This window comes from Oncorhynchus tshawytscha, unplaced genomic scaffold (assembly GCF_018296145.1).
Source record: "Oncorhynchus tshawytscha isolate Ot180627B unplaced genomic scaffold, Otsh_v2.0 Un_contig_3054_pilon_pilon, whole genome shotgun sequence".
NCBI lineage: Eukaryota > Metazoa > Chordata > Actinopteri > Salmoniformes > Salmonidae > Oncorhynchus > Oncorhynchus tshawytscha.
Window position 1 is genome coordinate 85,001 of NW_024609241.1, and position 17,500 is coordinate 102,500.

The window sequence follows — 17,500 nt, forward strand, 5'->3', positions numbered from 1 at the left end:
GGACTAACAGATCAGATTCTCGTCCCCACACTAGAAGGACTAACAGATCAGATTCTCATCTCCACACTAGAAGGACTAACAGATCAGATTCTCGTCCCCACACTAGAAGGACTAACAGATCAGATTCTCATCCCCACAATAGGACTAACTGATCAGATACTCGTCCCCACACTAGAAGGACTAACAGATCAGATTCTCGTCCCCACACTAGAAGAACTAACAGATCTGATGCTCCACTCGTCCCCACACTAGAAGGACTAACAGATCAGATACTCGTCTCCACACTAGAAGGACTAACGGATCAGATACTCGTCCCCACACTAGAAGGACTAACAGATCAGATTCTCGTCCCCACAATAGAATAACTAACAGATCAGATACTCGTCCCCACACTAGAAGGACTAACAGATCAGATTCTCGTCCCCACAATAGAATAACTAACAGATCAGATACTCGTCCCCACACTAGAAGGACTAACACATAAAGCAACTAATTTCCCTCCCTCCCTCCCTCCCTTTCTCTCTCTCTCCCTCCCTTTCTCTCTCTCTCCCTCCCTCCCTCCCCCCCTCCCTCCCTCCCTCCCTCCCTTTCTCCCTCCCTCCCTCCCTCCCTCCCTTTCTCCCTCCTTCCTTCCCTTCCAAATGAGTGCCATTACATCTCCACACCTAAATCCCTCGACAAGCTTCCCGTGTGTAGATGTTAATGTGTGTGTGCTGGGTGGAGTCTGATTTCTTGTTGTTGCAACGTGCACCTTTTGGTCACATGATACGTCACCGGTCCAGACTCCCAAACAGCAACAGTCACAAGGGGGCGACAGAGGTTTTCTTGTTGTCTTCTCGTTTGTGGTGAAAGCTAAAGAAGAGTATTTTGTGTTGTCTTCCCCCTTCTAGCCAGTTGGCTCAACACTGCACATTTCCTAGCTTTTATCTTCCCACATCTCAATGTGAAATAATCTGATTCATAATTCAATTATATGCAAATACTATTATACTAGTAACCTAAGACATTTCCCCAATTTGTTATCAGGCTTCAATGTCTTCACTCATCATGTTTAGTCAAGGAGAACAACAAGCACATGGCTCTCTGTTTTGAGGTTTCAAAACAGCCATGAATAACTATCACTTCTAAACCAAATAGATACAACAACGTTTAGTTTATAGTTTAAACAGTCGCCGAGGTTATATTTGCTTATGAATGTGACATAGGCTGTTCACTTAATGCCAAGCTAAACCGTGACAGCAATCTGAAAAGTTGATTAGCTTCCCACATCGCCATGTGGATGAATCTGATTTGTAATGAAATAATACTGAATGTCCAGGCAGAGATTCTTCCACAACGGTGTGATTTGCTGCTTCGATGTTTTCGCTCACAGATCAGCAGAAAAATACAACGGCATCATGTTTTGGTCGCGGAGAGAAAAAGCCCCCATCTCACAGCTGTTTTTACCAATAGCCTGGAATCACTAGTTATTACTTCAATGTTTTGGTCGCGGAGAAAAAGCCCCCATCTCACAGCTGTTTTTACCAATAGCCTGGAATCACTAGTTATTACTTCAATGTTTTGGTCGCGGAGTGAAAAAGCCCCCATCTCACACCTGTTTTTACCAATAGCCTGGAATCACTAGTTATTACTTCAATGTTTTGGTCGCGGAGAGAAAAAGCCCCCATCTCACAGCTGTTTTTACCAATAGCCTGGAATCACTAGTTATTACTTCAATGTTTTGGTCGCGGAGAGAAAAAGCCCCCATCTCACAGCTGTTTTTACCAATAGCCTGGAATCACTAGTTATTACTTCAATGTTTTGGTCGCGGAGAGAAAAAGCCCCCATCTCACAGCTGTTTTTACCAATAGCCTGGAATCACTAGTTATTACTTCAATGTTTTGGTCGCGGAGAGAGAAAGCCCCCATCTCACAGCTGTTTTACCAATAGCGTGGAATCACTAGTTATTACTTCAATGTTTTGGTCGCGGAGAGAAAAAGCCCCCATCTCACAGCTGTTTTTACCAATAGCCTGGAATCGCTAGTTATTACTTCAATGTTTTGGTCGCGGAGAGAAAAAGCCCCCATCTCACAGCTGTTTTTACCAATAGCCTGGAATCACTAGTTATTACTTCAATGTTTTGGTCGCGGAGAGAAAAAGCCCCCATCTCACAGCTGTTTTTACCAATAGCCTGGAATCACTAGTTATTACTTCAATGTTTTGGTCGCGGAGAGAAAAAGCCCCCATCTCACAGCTGTTTTTACCAATAGCCTGGAATCACTAGTTATTACTTCAATGTTTTGGTCGCGGAGAGAAAAAGCCCCCATCTCACAGCTGTTTTTACCAATAGCCTGGAATCACTAGTTATTACTTCAATGTTTTGGTCGCGGAGAGAAAAAGCCCCCATCTCACAGCTGTTTTTACCAATAGCCTGGAATCACTAGTTATTACTTCAATGTTTTGGTCGCGGAGAGAAAAAGCCCCCATCTCACAGTTGTTTTTACCAATAGCCTGGAATCACTAGTTATTACTTCAATGTTTTGGTCGCGGAGAGAAAAAGCCCCCATCTCACAGCTGTTTTTACCAATAGCCTGGAATCACTAGTTATTACTTCAATGTTTTGGTCGCGGAGAGAAAAAGCCCCCATCTCACAGCTGTTTTTAACAATAGCCTGGAATCACTAGTTATTACTTCAATGTTTTGGTCGCGGAGAGAAAAAGCCCCCATCTCACAGCTGTTTTTACCAATAGCCTGGAATCACTAGTTATTACTTCAATGTTTTGGTCGCGGAGAGAAAAAGCCCCCATCTCACAGCTGTTTTTACCAATAGCCTGGAATCACTAGTTATTACTTCAATGTTTTGGTCGCGAATAGAAAAAGCCCCCATCTCACAGCTGTTTTTACCAATAGCCTGGAATCACTAGTTATTACTTCAATGTTTTGGTCGCGGAGAGAAAAAGCCCCCATCTCACAGCTGTTTTTACCAATAGCCTGGAATCACTAGTTATTACTTCAATGTTTTGGTCGCGGAGAGAAAAAGCCCCCATCTCACAGCTGTTTTTACCAATAGCCTGGAATCGCTAGTTATTACTTCAATGTTTTGGTCACAGAGAGAAAAAGCCCCCATCTCACAGCTGTTTTTACCAATAGCCTGGAATCGCTAGTTATTACTTCAATGTTTTGGTCGCGGAGAGAAAAAGCCCCCATCTCACAGCTGTTTTTACCAATAGCCTGGAATCGCTAGTTATTACTTCAATGTTTTGGTCGCGGAGAGAAAAAGCCCCCATCTCACAGCTGTTTTTACCAATAGCCTGGAATAACTAGTTATTACTTCAATGTTTTGGTCGCGGAGAGAAAAAGCCCCCATCTCACAGCTGTTTTTACCAATAGCCTGGAATCACTAGTTATTACTTCAATGTTTTGGTCGCGGAGAGAAAAAGCCCCCATCTCACAGCTGTTTTTACCAATAGCCTGGAATCACTAGTTATTACTTCAATGTTTTGGTCGCGGAGAGAAAAAGCCCCCATCTCACAGCTGTTTTTACCAATAGCCTGGAATCACTAGTTATTACTTCAATGTTTTGGTCGCGGAGAGAAAAAGCCCCCATCTCACAGCTGTTTTTACCAATAGCCTGGAATCACTAGTTATTACTTCAATGTTTTGGTCGCGGAGAGAAAAAGCCCCCATCTCACAGCTGTTTTTACCAATAGCCTGGAATCACTAGTTATTACTTCAATGTTTTGGTCGCGGAGAGAAAAAGCCCCCATCTCACAGCTGTTTTTACCAATAGCCTGGAATCACTAGTTATTACTTCAATGTTTTGGTCACGGAGAGAAAAAGCCCCCATCTCACAGCTGTTTTTACCAATAGCCTGGAATCACTAGTTATTACTTCAATGTTTTGGTCGCGGAGAGAAAAAGCCCCCATCTCACAGCTGTTTTTACCAATAGCCTGGAATCACTAGTTATTACTTCAATGTTTTGGTCGCGGAGAGAAAAAGCCCCCATCTCACAGCTGTTTTTACCAATAGCCTGGAATCACTAGTTATTACTTCAATGTTTTGGTCGCGGAGAGAAAAAGCCCCCATCTCACAGCTGTTTTTACCAATAGCCTGGAATCACTAGTTATTACTTCAATGTTTTGGTCGCGGAGAGAAAAAGCCCCCATCTCACAGCTGTTTTTACCAATAGCCTGGAATCACTAGTTATTACTTCAATGTTTTGGTCGCGGAGAGAAAAAGCCCCCATCTCACAGCTGTTTTTACCAATAGCCTGGAATCACTAGTTATTACTTCAATGTTTTGGTCGCGGAGAGAAAAAGCCCTCCATCTCACAGCTGTTTTTACCAATAGCCTGGAATCACTAGTTATTACTTCAATGTTTTGGTCGCGGAGAGAAAAAGCCCCCATCTCACAGCTGTTTTTACCAATAGCCTGGAATCACTAGTTATTACTTCAATGTTTTGGTCGCGGAGAGAAAAAGCCCCCATCTCACAGCTGTTTTTACCAATAGCCTGGAATCACTAGTTATTACTTCAATGTTTTGGTCGCGGAGAGAAAAAGCCCCCATCTCACAGCTGTTTTTACCAATAGCCTGGAATCACTAGTTATTACTTCAATGTTTTGGTCGCGGAGAGAAAAAGCCCCCCATCTCACAGCTGTTTTTACCAATAGCCTGGAATCACTAGTTATTACTTCAATGTTTTGGTCGCGGAGAGAAAAAGCCCCCCATCTCACAGCTGTTTTTACCAATAGCCTGGAATCGCTAGTTATTACTTCAATGTTTTGGTCGCGGAGAGAAAAAGCCACCCCATCTCACAGCTGTTTTTACCAATAGCCTGGAATCGCTAGTTATTACTTCAATGTTTTGGTCGCGGAGAGAAAAAGCCCCCATCTCACAGCTGTTTTTACCAATAGCCTGGAATCACTAGTTATTACTTCAATGTTTTGGTCGCGGAGAGAAAAAGCCCCCAACTCACAGCTGTTTTTACCAATAGCCTGGAATCACTAGTTATTACTTCAATGTTTTGGTCGCGGAGAGAAAAAGCCCCCATCTCACAGCTGTTTTTACCAATAGCCTGGAATCACTAGTTATTACTTCAATGTTTTGGTCGCGGAGAGAAAAAGCCCCCCATCTCACAGCTGTTTTTACCAATAGCCTGGAATCACTAGTTATTACTTCTAAACAACATACATATATTATATATTTGAGGGGGGGGGGGTTCAAAAGAGGCTACAATGTCATTTGGTTTATTGTTTGAACAGTCGGTGAGATTCTAATTGGCTTCAGAATGGAGAATAGGCTGCTTTGATGCATAGCCTATAGCCTATAGTTAGGATCAAGCCTAGGATCAAGCCTATAGCCTATAGTTAGGATCAAGCCTATAGCCTATAGTTAGGATCAAGCCTATTGCCTGTAGTTAGGATCAAGCCTATAGCCTATAGTTAGGATCAAGCGTATAGTTAGGATCAAGCCTATAGCCTGTAGTTAGGATCAAGCCTATAGCCTATAGTTAGGATCAAGCCTATAGACTATAGTTAGGATCAAGTCTATAGCCTATAGTTAGGATCAAGCCTATAGCCTATAGTTAGGATCAAGCCTATAGCCTGTAGTTAGGATCAAGCCTATAGCCTATAGTTAGGATCAAGCCTATAGCCTGTAGTTAGGATCAAGCCTATAGCCTATAGTTAGGATCAAGCCTATAGCCTATAGTTAGGATCAAGCCTATTGCCTATAGTTAGGATCAAGCCTGTAGCCTATAGTTAGGATCAAGCCTATAGCCTATAGTTAGGATCAAGCCTATTGCCTGTAGTTAGGATCAAGCCTGTAGCCTATAGTTAGGATCAAGCCTATTGCCTGTAGTTAGGATCAAGCCTATAGCCTATAGTTAGGATCAAGCCTATTGCCTGTAGTTAGGATCAAGCCTATAGCCTATAGTTAGGATCAAGCGTATAGTTAGGATCAAGCCTATAGCCTGTAGTTAGGATCAAGCCTATAGCCTATAGTTAGGATCAAGCCTATAGCCTATAGTTAGGATCAAGTCTATAGCCTATAGTTAGGATCAAGCCTATAGCCTATAGTTAGGATCAAGCCTATAGCCTATAGTTAGGATCAAGCCTGTAGCCTATAGTTAGGATCAAGGTACCGAGCTTCATTGAACACACAACACGGCCCCCACGGCTAGGAATGATATGGCGCATTACAATTTTCATGTGGCGCCACAAGGAGACGCTCATTATGCGAAGAAAATTGACATCGCAACACTGCACTATGCTCCGTAGGTTCTCTACCTTCACCTCCTCCCTCTCCTCTCCCTTCACCTCCTCCCTCTCCTCTCCCTTCACCTCCTCCCTCTCCTCTCCCTTCACCTCCTCCCTCTCCTCTCCTTACACCTCCCTCTCCTCTCCTTCACCTACTCCCTTCACCTCCTCCCTCTCCTCTCCCTTCACCTCCTCCCTCTCCTCTCCTTTCACCTCCTCCCTCTCCTCTCCCTTCACCTCCTCCCTCTCCTCTCCCTTCACCTCCTCCCTCTCCTCTCCCTTCACCTCCTCCCTCTCCTCTCCCTTCACCTCCTCCCTCTCCTCTCCTTTCACCTCCTCCCTCTCCTCTCCCTTCACCTCCTCCCTTCACCTCCTCTCCCTTCACCTCCTCCCTCTCTCCTCACCTCCTCGCTCTCCTCTCCCTTCACCTCCTCCCTCTCCTCTCCCTTCACCTCCTCCCTCTCCTCTCCCTTCACCTCCTCCCTTCACCTCCTCTCCCTTCACCTCCTCCCTTCACCTCCTCTCCCTTCACCTCCTCCCTTCACCTCCTCCCTCTCCTCTCTCTTCACCTCCTCGCTCTCCTCTCCCTTCACCTCCTCCCTCTCCTCTCCCTTCACCTCCTCCCTCTCCTCTCCCTTCACCTCCTCCCTCTCCTCTCCCTTCACCTCCTCCCTCTCCTCTCCCTTCACCTCCTCCCTCTCCTCTCCTTACACCTCCTCCCTCTCCTCTCCTTCACCTACTCCCTTCACCTCCTCCCTCTCCTCTCCCTTCACCTCCTCCCTTCACCTCCTCCCTCTCCTCTCCTTTCACCTCCTCCCTCTCCTCTCCCTTCACCTCCTCCCTCTCCTCTCCCTTCACCTCCTCCCTCTCCTCTCCCTTCACCTCCTCCCTCTCCTCTCCCTTCACCTCCTCCCTCTCCTCTCCTTTCACCTCCTCCCTCTCCTCTCCCTTCACCTCCTCTCCCTTCACCTCCTCCCTCTCCTCTCTCTTCACCTCCTCGCTCTCCTCTCCCTTTACCTCCTCCCTCTCCTCTCCCTTCACCTCCTCTCCCTTCACCTCCTCCCTCTCCTCTCCCTTCACCTCCTCCCTCTCCTCTCCCTTCACCTTCACCTTCTCCCTCTCCTCTCCCTTCTTCACCTCCTCCCTCTCCTCTCCTCTCCCTTCACCTCCTCCCTCTCCTCTCCCTTCACCTCCTCCCTCTCCTCTCCCTTCACCTTCTCCCTCTCCTCATCTCCTCCCTCCTTCCCTTTCCCCTACATTAGTGGCATCCGGACACCTAAAGGAACTTAGGTTCTCTCTCTCCCTCCCTCCCTCCCTCCCTCCCTCCCTCCCTCCCTCCCTCCCTCCCTCCCTCCCTCCCTCCCTCCCTCCCTCTCCATCCATCTATCTCTCCCTCCCTCCCTCCCTCTCCTCCCTCCATCCCTCCCTCTCCTCCCTCCTTCCCTTGCCCCCACATTACTGCCATTACCCCGGCAGAATGAAACCTGTTTTAATTGAATGAATATATTCTGTATGCATGCTAAATCACAAAGTAGCTATGAGCACACGTATGCAGGCACACACACACAAACACGTGCACGCAAGTAAACACACAAGAGCGCAAGTAAACACACAAGAGCGCACACACACACACACACACACACACACACACACACACACACACAGCCTAATCAAAACAAGGCATCAAGTAATCTCATCTGAATTGCTGACAACTATCAGCTGACAGGAGAGGCTAGAAGGGGGATTCTTTTAATCAATCTATTCTATTAAAAAAGTGAAACAATTCAATAATTCCCCTCCCTCCTTCCCCTCCCTCGTTCCCTAATGCTTCCCTTATTAGTGTCGTCCTTGGGAAATAAGGAGTTAGATGAAATGAAAGGAGGGAGGGACAGCAATCGCCTACTCAAACACCTTAAAGGAGGCAATGAGGCGTCCATCTTGGCTTCACAGCATTAACAACAAGGGGACGGACGGTAGAGGACTTCTGGCTCCATGAGAATAGACTGGTTTAATTCTAGTTCTCTTCTGAACAACTTGAAAGTCTCTGACTGGTGCTTCTTGGAAGGTTGTCTGTGTTTGTGGTTAAGATTATTATGCTGAATTTGTTATTCCTAAGGCCCACGGAGACTGACACAGGCAAATGCACGCACACACACACACACACACACACAGTCACACACACACACAGTCACACACACACACAGTCACACACACACACACACACACACACACACACACACACATACACACACACACACACAGCAACCATGTAATTGAAGGGCATCATGTCCTTCCGGGATGCAGACAATGACCGGCGCAAAGCTGACACTTTTAGATATTTTATTACTGAAACGTTCATTTAATTTTTTTCTTCAAATCCTTGGTCATCAGTCAGAACCGTCTCTCTCTCTCTCTCTCTCTCTCTCTCTCTCTCCAACACTCACTCACTCTCTCTCCAACACTCACTCACTCTCTCTCTCTCCAACACTCACTCACTCTCTCTCTCTCCAACACTCACTCACTCTCTCTCTCTCCAACACTCACTCTCTCTCTCTCTCCAACACTCACTCACTCTCTCTCTCTCCCCAACACTCACTCTCTCTCTCTCCCCAACACTCACTCTCTCTCTCTCCCCAACACTCACTCTCTCTCTCTCCCCAACACTCACTCTCTCTCTCTCTCCAACACTCACTCACTCTCTCTCTCCAACACTCACTCTCTCTCTCTCTCCAACACTCACTCTCTCTCTCTCTCCAACACTCACTCTCTCTCTCTCTCCAACACTCACTCTCTCTCTCCCCAACACTCACTCTCTCTCTCCCCAACACTCACTCTCTCTCTCCCCAACACTCACTCTCTCTCTCTCTCCAACACTCACTCTCTCTCTCAACACTCACTCTCTCTCTCTCCCCAACACTCACTCTCTCTCTCTCCCCAACACTCACACTCTCTCTCCCCAACACTCACACTCTCTCTCCCCAACACTCACTCTCTCTCTCTCCCCAACACTCACTCTCTCTCTCCCCAACACTCACTCTCTCTCTCTCCCCAACGGGCTTCATGGCCAACATCCTGAAGTCTCCCTTTAAGGGGGTAGATAAAGGGCTTCATGGCCAACATCCTGAAGTCTCCCTTTAAGGGGGTAGATAACGGGCTTCATGGCCAACATCCTGAAGTCTCCCTTTAAGGGGGTAGATAAAGGGCTTCATGGCCAACATCCTGAAGTCTCCCTTTAAGGGGGTAGATAAAGGGCTTCATGGCCAACATCCTGAAGTCTCCCTTTAAGGGGGTAGATAAAGGGCTTCATGGCCAACATCCTGAAGTCTCCCTTTAAGGGGGTAGATAAAGGGCTTCATGGCCAACATCCTGAAGTCTCCCTTTAGGGGGTAGATAAAGGGCTTCATGGCCAACATCCTGAAGTCTCCCTTTAAGGGGGTAGATAAAGGGCTTCATGGCCAACATCCTGAAGTCTCCCTTTAAGGGGGTAGATAAAGGGCTTCATGGCCAACATCCTGAAGTCTCCCTTTAAGGGGGTAGATAAAGGGCTTCATGGCCAACATCCTGAAGTCTCCCTTTAAGGTGTGACATTAAGTTGATGCTATAAGACTCAGAGGAAGGTTGTTTGCTTTTTTTTTTCTTTTCTTAAAAAAATAATATTTAACCCCTTTTTCTCCCCAATTGGTAGTTACAGTCTTGTCTCATCGCTGCAACTCCCGAACGGACTCAGGAGAGACGAAGGTCGAGAGCCGTGCTCCTCCGAAACACAACCCAACCAAGCCACACTGCTTCTTAACACAGCGCCATCCAACCTGGAAGCCAGCCGCACCAATGTGTCGGAGGAAGCACCGTGCACCTAGCGACCTGGTTAGCATGCACTGCGCCCAGCCCGCCACAGGAGTCGCTAGTGCGTGATGAGACAAGGATATCCCTACCGGCCAAACCCTCCCTAACCCGGACGACGCTGGGGTAAGAGAGAGGGAGGGTAAGAGAAAGGGAGGGGGGGGTAAGAGAGAGGGAGGGTAAGATAGGGAGAGGGGGGTAAGAGAGTGGGACAGGGGGAGTAAGAGAGAGGGAGAGGGGGTAGGAGAGTGGGACAGGGGGAGTAAGAGAGTGGGACAGGGGGAGTAAGAGAGAGGGAGAGGGGAGGTAAAAAGAGAGGCAGAGAGAGGCACCAAGTTTCTGAAAGAGAGAGGTACCAAAAACCTAACCCTTTGACATTAGCAGGCCCCTGTGGGCATCCTGAAAAGAGCCTGAGCAGAAGTTAATAAGGAAGGATCCTTGAGGAGGCCCTCAACTGCCCGCTCACAATCCTGCCTTTGTCACCAGTTACACAGAGCAGGAGGAGGAGGCGTGGAGGAGGAAGGGGAGGCTTGGAGGAGGAGAGGGAGGCGTGGAGGAGGAGGGGGAGGCATGGAGGAGGAGAGGGAGGGGTGGAGCAGGAGGGGAGGCGTGGAGGAGGAAGGGGAGGCTTGGACGAGGAGAGGGAGGCATGGAGGAGGAGGCGTGGAGCAGGAGAGATGGCGTGGAGGAGGAGGGATGAGGCGTGGAGGAGGATGCGTGGAGCAGGAGAGGGAGGCGTGGAGCAGGAGAGATGGCGTGGAGGAGGAGGGATGAGGCGTGGAGGAGGAGGCGTGGAGGAGGAGAGGGAGGCGTGGAGGAGGAGGCGTGGAGGAGGAGGGGGAGGCGTGGAGGAAGAGGGGGAGGCGTGGAGGAAGAGGGGGAGGCGTGGAGGGGGAGGCATGGAGGAAGAGGGAGGAGGGGTGGGAGGAGGGGGAGGAGTGGAGCAGGAGGGGGAGGCGTGGAGGAGGAGAGGGAGGCGTGAAGGAGGAGGGGGAGGCGTGGAGGAGGAGAGGGAGGCGTGGAGCAGGAGGGGGAGGCGTGGAGCAGGATGGGGGAGGCGTGGAGGAGGAGAGGGAGGCGTGGAGCAGGAGGGGGAGGCGTGGAGCAGGAGGGGGAGGCGTGGAGCAGGATGGGGAAGGCGTGGAGCAGGAGGGGGAGGCGTGGAGTAGGAGGGGGAGGCGTGGAGCAGGATGGGGAGGCGTGGAGCAGGAGGGGGAGGCGTGGAGCAGGAGGGGGAGGCGTGGAGCAGGAGGGGGAGGCGTGGGGAAAAGAGCATCTCTGTCAAGTGTGTGAGCGGGAAGGAGGGAGCAGTTTGGAAATGGCTTTTCAGTGTCACAAGGTAAAGGAGGTGTCATTGAAACAGAGCGAGAGAGAGATGGAGGAAGGAAGAGAAAAGAGGACAAAGCAGTGTGGAGTGGAGGGGAAGGAGAGGTATAGAATGTTCTCTCGCTACATGACATGAGAAGTAGAGTCAGCAAAGTGGCCAAACTTGAAAAGGATGAAGGTTCCACTCTGTGGCTTCTCTTCTTCTGTCCATTTAGGGCTTTCTGACACAGTTCACTGTACTGAGAACAGTCCCAATGACAGCCCTGTCACAGACTCACTCTGCCTACAACACACACACACTGACGGACACACACACCATGACTTCTAGTCCCTTTACCCCTACCTACAGTACACTGCTGTTACTGTCTATTATCTATCCTTTACCCCTACCTACATTATACTGCTGTTACTGTCTATTATCTATCCTTTACCCCTACCTACAGTACACTGCTGTTACTGTCTATTATCTATCCTTTACCCCTACCTACAGTATACTGCTGTTACTGTCTATTATCTATCCTTTACCCCTACCTACATTATACTGCTGTTACTGTCTATTATCTATCCTTTACCCCTACCTACAGTACACTGCTGTTACTGTCTATTATCTATCCTTTACCCCTACCTACATTATACTGCTGTTACTGTCTATTATCTATCCTTTACCCCTACCTACAGTATACTGCTGTCTGTCTATTATCTATCCTTTACCCCTACCTACATTATACTGCTGTTACTGTCTATTATCTATCCTTTACCCCTACCTACAGTACACTGCTGTTACTGTCTATTATCTATCCTTTACCCCTACCTACATTATACTGCTGTTACTGTCTATTATCTATCCTTTACCCCTACCTACAGTATACTGCTGTTACTGTCTATTATCTATCCTTTACCCCTACCTACATTATACTGCTGTTACTGTCTATTATCTATCCTTTACCCCTACCTACAGTATACTGTTGTTACTGTCTATTATCTATCCTTTACCCCTACCTACAGTATACTGTTGTTACTGTCTATTATCTATCCTTTACCCCTACCTACATTATACTGCTGTTACTGTCTATTATCTATCCTTTACCCCTACCTACATTATACTGCTGTTACTGTCTATTATCTATCCTTTACCCCTACCTACAGTATACTGCTGTTACTGTCTATTATCTATCCTTTATCCCACCTACAGTATACTGTTGTTACTGTCTATTATCTATCCTTTATCCCTACCTACAGTATACTGCTGTTACTGTCTATTATCTATCCTTTACCCCTACCTACATTATACTGCTGTTACTGTCTATTATCTATCCTTTACCCCTACCTACAGTATACTGTTGTTACTGTCTATTATCTATCCTTTACCCCTACCTACAGTATACTGTTGTTACTGTCTATTATCTATCCTTTACCCCTACCTACAGTATACTGCTGTTACTGTCTATTATCTATCCTTTACCCCTACCTACATTATACTGCTGTTACTGTCTATTATCTATCCTTTACCCCTACCTACAGTATACTGTTGTTACTGTCTATTATCTATCCTTTACCCCTACCTACAGTATACTGTTGTTACTGTCTATTATCTATCCTTTACCCCTACCTACAGTATACTGCTGTTACTGTCTATTATCTATCCTTTACCCCTACCTATATGTTCATAGCTACCTCAATTACCTTGTACCCCTGCTCATGGACTCAGTACTGGTACTTCCTGTATACAGGAAGTATATATACTTCCTGTATATAGCCATGTTATTACCTGGTACTTCCTGTATATAGTCATGTTATTATCTGGTACTTCCTGTATATAGCCATGTTATTACCTGGTACTTCCTGTTTATAGCCATGTTATTACCTGGTACTTCCTGTTTATAGCCATGTTATTATCTGGTACTTCCTGTATATAGCCATGTTATTACCTGGTACTTCCTGTATATAGTCATGTTATTATCTGGTACTTCCTGTATACAGCCATGGTATTACCTGGTACTTCCTGTTTATAGCCATGTTATTACCTGGTACTTCCTGTATATAGCCATGTTATTACCTGGTTACTTCCTGTATATAGTCATGTAATTATTACTTGTTATTCATTGTACACTGTGTATTTATTCCTTGTGTCTCTAGTTCTAGTTTGTATCTTTAACTCTGCATTGTTGTAAAATAACCCGTCAGGAAGTAGTTCACTGTTAGTCTACACCGGTTGTTTACCAACAGGAACAATAACATTAGATTTCACTGTTAGTCTACACCTGTTGTTTACCAACAGGAACAATAACAGAGTTCACTGTTAGTCTACACCTGTTGTTTACCAACAGGAACAATAACAGAGTTCACTGTTAGTCTACACCTGTTGTTTACCAACAGGAATAATAACATTAGATTTCACTGTTAGTCTACACCGGTTGTTTACCAACAGGAACAATAACATTAGATTTCACTGTTAGTCTACACCTGTTGTTTACCAACAGGAACAATAACATTAGATTTCACTGTTAGTCTACACCTGTTGTTTACCAACAGGAACAATAACATTAGATTTCACTGTTAGTCTACACCTGTTGTTTACCAACAGGAACAATAACATTAGATTTCACTGTTAGTCTACACCTGTTGTTTACCAACAGGAACAATAACATTAGATTTCACTGTTAGTCTACACCTGTTGTTAACCAACAGGAACAATAACATTAGATTTCACTGTTAGTCTACACCTGTTGTTTACCAACAGGAACAATAACATTAGATTTCACTGTTCGTCTACACCTGTTGTTTACCAACAGGAACAATAACATTAGAGTTCACTGTTAGTCTACACCTGTTGTTTACCAACAGGAACAATAACATTAGATTTCACTGTTAGTCTACACAGGTTGTTTACCAACAGGAACAATAACATTAGATTTCACTGTTAGTCTACACCTGTTGTTTACCAACAGGAACAATAACATTAGATTTCACTGTTAGTCTACACCTGTTGTTTACCAACAGGAACAATAACATTAGATTTCACTGTTAGTCTACACCGGTTGTTTACCAACAGGAACAATAACATTAGATTTCACTGTTCGTCTACACCTGTTGTTTACCAACAGGAACAATAACATTAGATTTCACTGTTAGTCTACACCGGTTGTTTACCAACAGGAACAATAACATTAGATTTCACTGTTCGTCTACACCTGTTGTTTACCAACAGGAACAATAACATTAGATTTCACTGTTCGTCTACACCTGTTGTTTACCAACAGGAACAATAACATTAGATTTCACTGTTAGTCTACACCTGTTGTTTACCAACAGGAACAATAACATTAGATTTCACTGTTCGTCTACACCTGTTGTTTACCAACAGGAACAATAACATTAGATTTCACTGTTAGTCTACACCGGTTGTTTACCAACAGGAACAATAACATTAGATTTCACTGTTCGTCTACACCTGTTGTTTACCAACAGGAACAATAACATTAGATTTCACTGTTCGTCTACACCGGTTGTTTACTAACAGGAACAATAACATTAGATTTCACTGTTAGTCTACACGGTTGTTTACCAACAGGAACAATAACATTAGATTTCACTGTTCGTCTACACCGGTTGTTTACCAACAGGAACAATAACATTAGATTTCACTGTTAGTCTACACCTGTTGTTTACCAACAGGAACAATAACATTAGATTTCACTGTTAGTCTACAGGTTGTTTACCAACAGGAACAATAACATTAGATTTCACTGTTCGTCTACACCGGTTGTTTACCAACAGGAACAATAACATTAGATTTCACTGTTCGTGACACCGGTTGTTTACCAACAGGAACAATAACATTAGATTTCACTGTTAGTCTACACCTGTTGTTTACCAACAGGAACAATAACATTAGATTTCACTGTTAGTCTACACCTGTTGTTTACCAACAGGAACAATAACATTAGATTTCACTGTTCGTCTACAGGTTGTTTACCAACAGGAACAATAACATTAGATTTCACTGTTCGTCTACACCTGTTGTTTACCAACAGGAACAATAACATTAGATTTCACTGTTAGCCTACACCTGTTTGTTTACCAACAGGAACAATAACATTAGATTTCACTGTTAGTCTACACCTGTTGTTTACCAACAGGAACAATAACATTAGATTTCACTGTTCGTCTACACAAGTTTAAATATAGTGTTGTTTACCAACAGGAACAATAACATTAGATTTCACTGTTCGTCTACACCTGTTGTTTACCAACAGGAACAATAACATTAGATTTCACTGTTCGTCTACACCTGACAGTTTGTTTACCAACAGGAACAATAACATTAGATTTCACTGTTAGTCTACACCGGTTGTTTACCAACAGGAACAATAACATTAGATTTCACTGTTAGTCTACACCTGTTGTTTACCAACAGGAACAATAACATTAGATTTCACTGTTAGTCTACACCGGTTGTTTACCAACAGGAACAATAACATTAGATTTCACTGTTAGTCTACAGGTTGTTTACCAACAGGAACAATAACATTAGATTTCACTGTTCGACAGGTTGTTTACCAACAGGAACAATAACATTAGATTTCACTGTTAGCCTACACCGGTTGTTTACCAACAGGAACAATAACATTAGATTTCACTGTTAGTCTACACCTGTTGTTTACCAACAGGAACAATAACATTAGATTTCACTGTTAGTCTACACCGGTTGTTTACCAACAGGAACAATAACATTAGATTTCACTGTTAGCCTACACCGGTTGTTTACCAACAGGAACAATAACATTAGATTTCACTGTTAGCCTACACCGGTTGTTTACCAACAGGAACAATAACATTAGATTTCACTGTTAGTCTACACCTGTTGTTTACCAACAGGAACAATAACATTAGATTTCACTGTTCGTCTACACCGGTTGTTTACCAACAGGAACAATAACATTAGATTTCACTGTTAGCCTACACCGGTTGTTTACCAACAGGAACAATAACATTAGATTTCACTGTTAGTCTACACCTGTTGTTTACCAACAGGAACAATAACATTAGATTTCACTGTTAGTCTACACCGGTTGTTTACCAACAGGAACAATAACATTAGATTTCACTGTTAGCCTACACCGGTTGTTTACCAACAGGAACAATAACATTAGATTTCACTGTTAGCCTACACCGGTTGTTTACCAACAGGAACAATAACATTAGATTTCACTGTTAGCCTACACCGGTTGTTTACCAACAGGAACAATAACATTAGATTTCACTGTTAGTCTACACCTGTTGTTTACCAACAGGAACAATAACATTAGATTTCACTGTTAGTCTACACCGGTTGTTTACCAACAGGAACAATAACATTAGATTTCACTGTTAGTCTACACCTGTTGTTTACCAACAGGAACAATAACATTAGATTTCACTGTTAGTCTACACCTGTTGTTTACCAACAGGAACAATAACATTAGATTTCACTGTTCGTCTACACCTGTTGTTTACCAACAGGAACAATAACATTAGATTTCACTGTTCGTCTACACCTGTTGTTTACCAACAGGAACAATAACATTAGATTTCAATGTTCGTGACACCTGTTGTTTACCAACAGGAACAATAACATTAGATTTCACTGTTCGTCTACACCTGTTGTTTACCAACAGGAACAATAACATTAGATTTCAATGTTAGTCTACACCTGTTGTTTACCAACAGGAACAATAACATTAGATTTCACTGTTAGTCTACACCTGTTGTTTACCAACAGGAACAATAACATTAGATTTCACTGTTAGTCTACACCTGTTGTTTACCAACAGGAACAATAACATTAGATTTCACTGTTAGTCTACACCTGTTGTTTACCAACAGGAACAATAACATTAGATTTCACTGTTCGTCTACACCTGTTGTTTACCAACAGGAACAATAACATTAGATTTCACTGTTAGTCTACACCTGTTGTTTACCAACAGGAACAATAACATTAGATTTCACTGTTCGTCTACACCTGTTGTTTACCAACAGGAACAATAACATTAGATTTCAATGTTAGTCTACACCTGTTGTTTACCAACAGGAACAATAACAGAGTTCACTGTT

The 17,500-nt window shown here is 44.5% G+C and overlaps 1 protein-coding gene across 1 annotated transcript in view; it reads right to left on the minus strand.

Annotated features, from left to right (window-relative positions):
• LOC112241116 (EH domain-binding protein 1) overlaps window positions 1-17,500 on the minus strand; it is a gene marked incomplete at its 5' end in the record, with an annotated part of 109,821 nt that overhangs the window by 82,159 nt on the left and 10,162 nt on the right. The window lies entirely within an intron of this gene.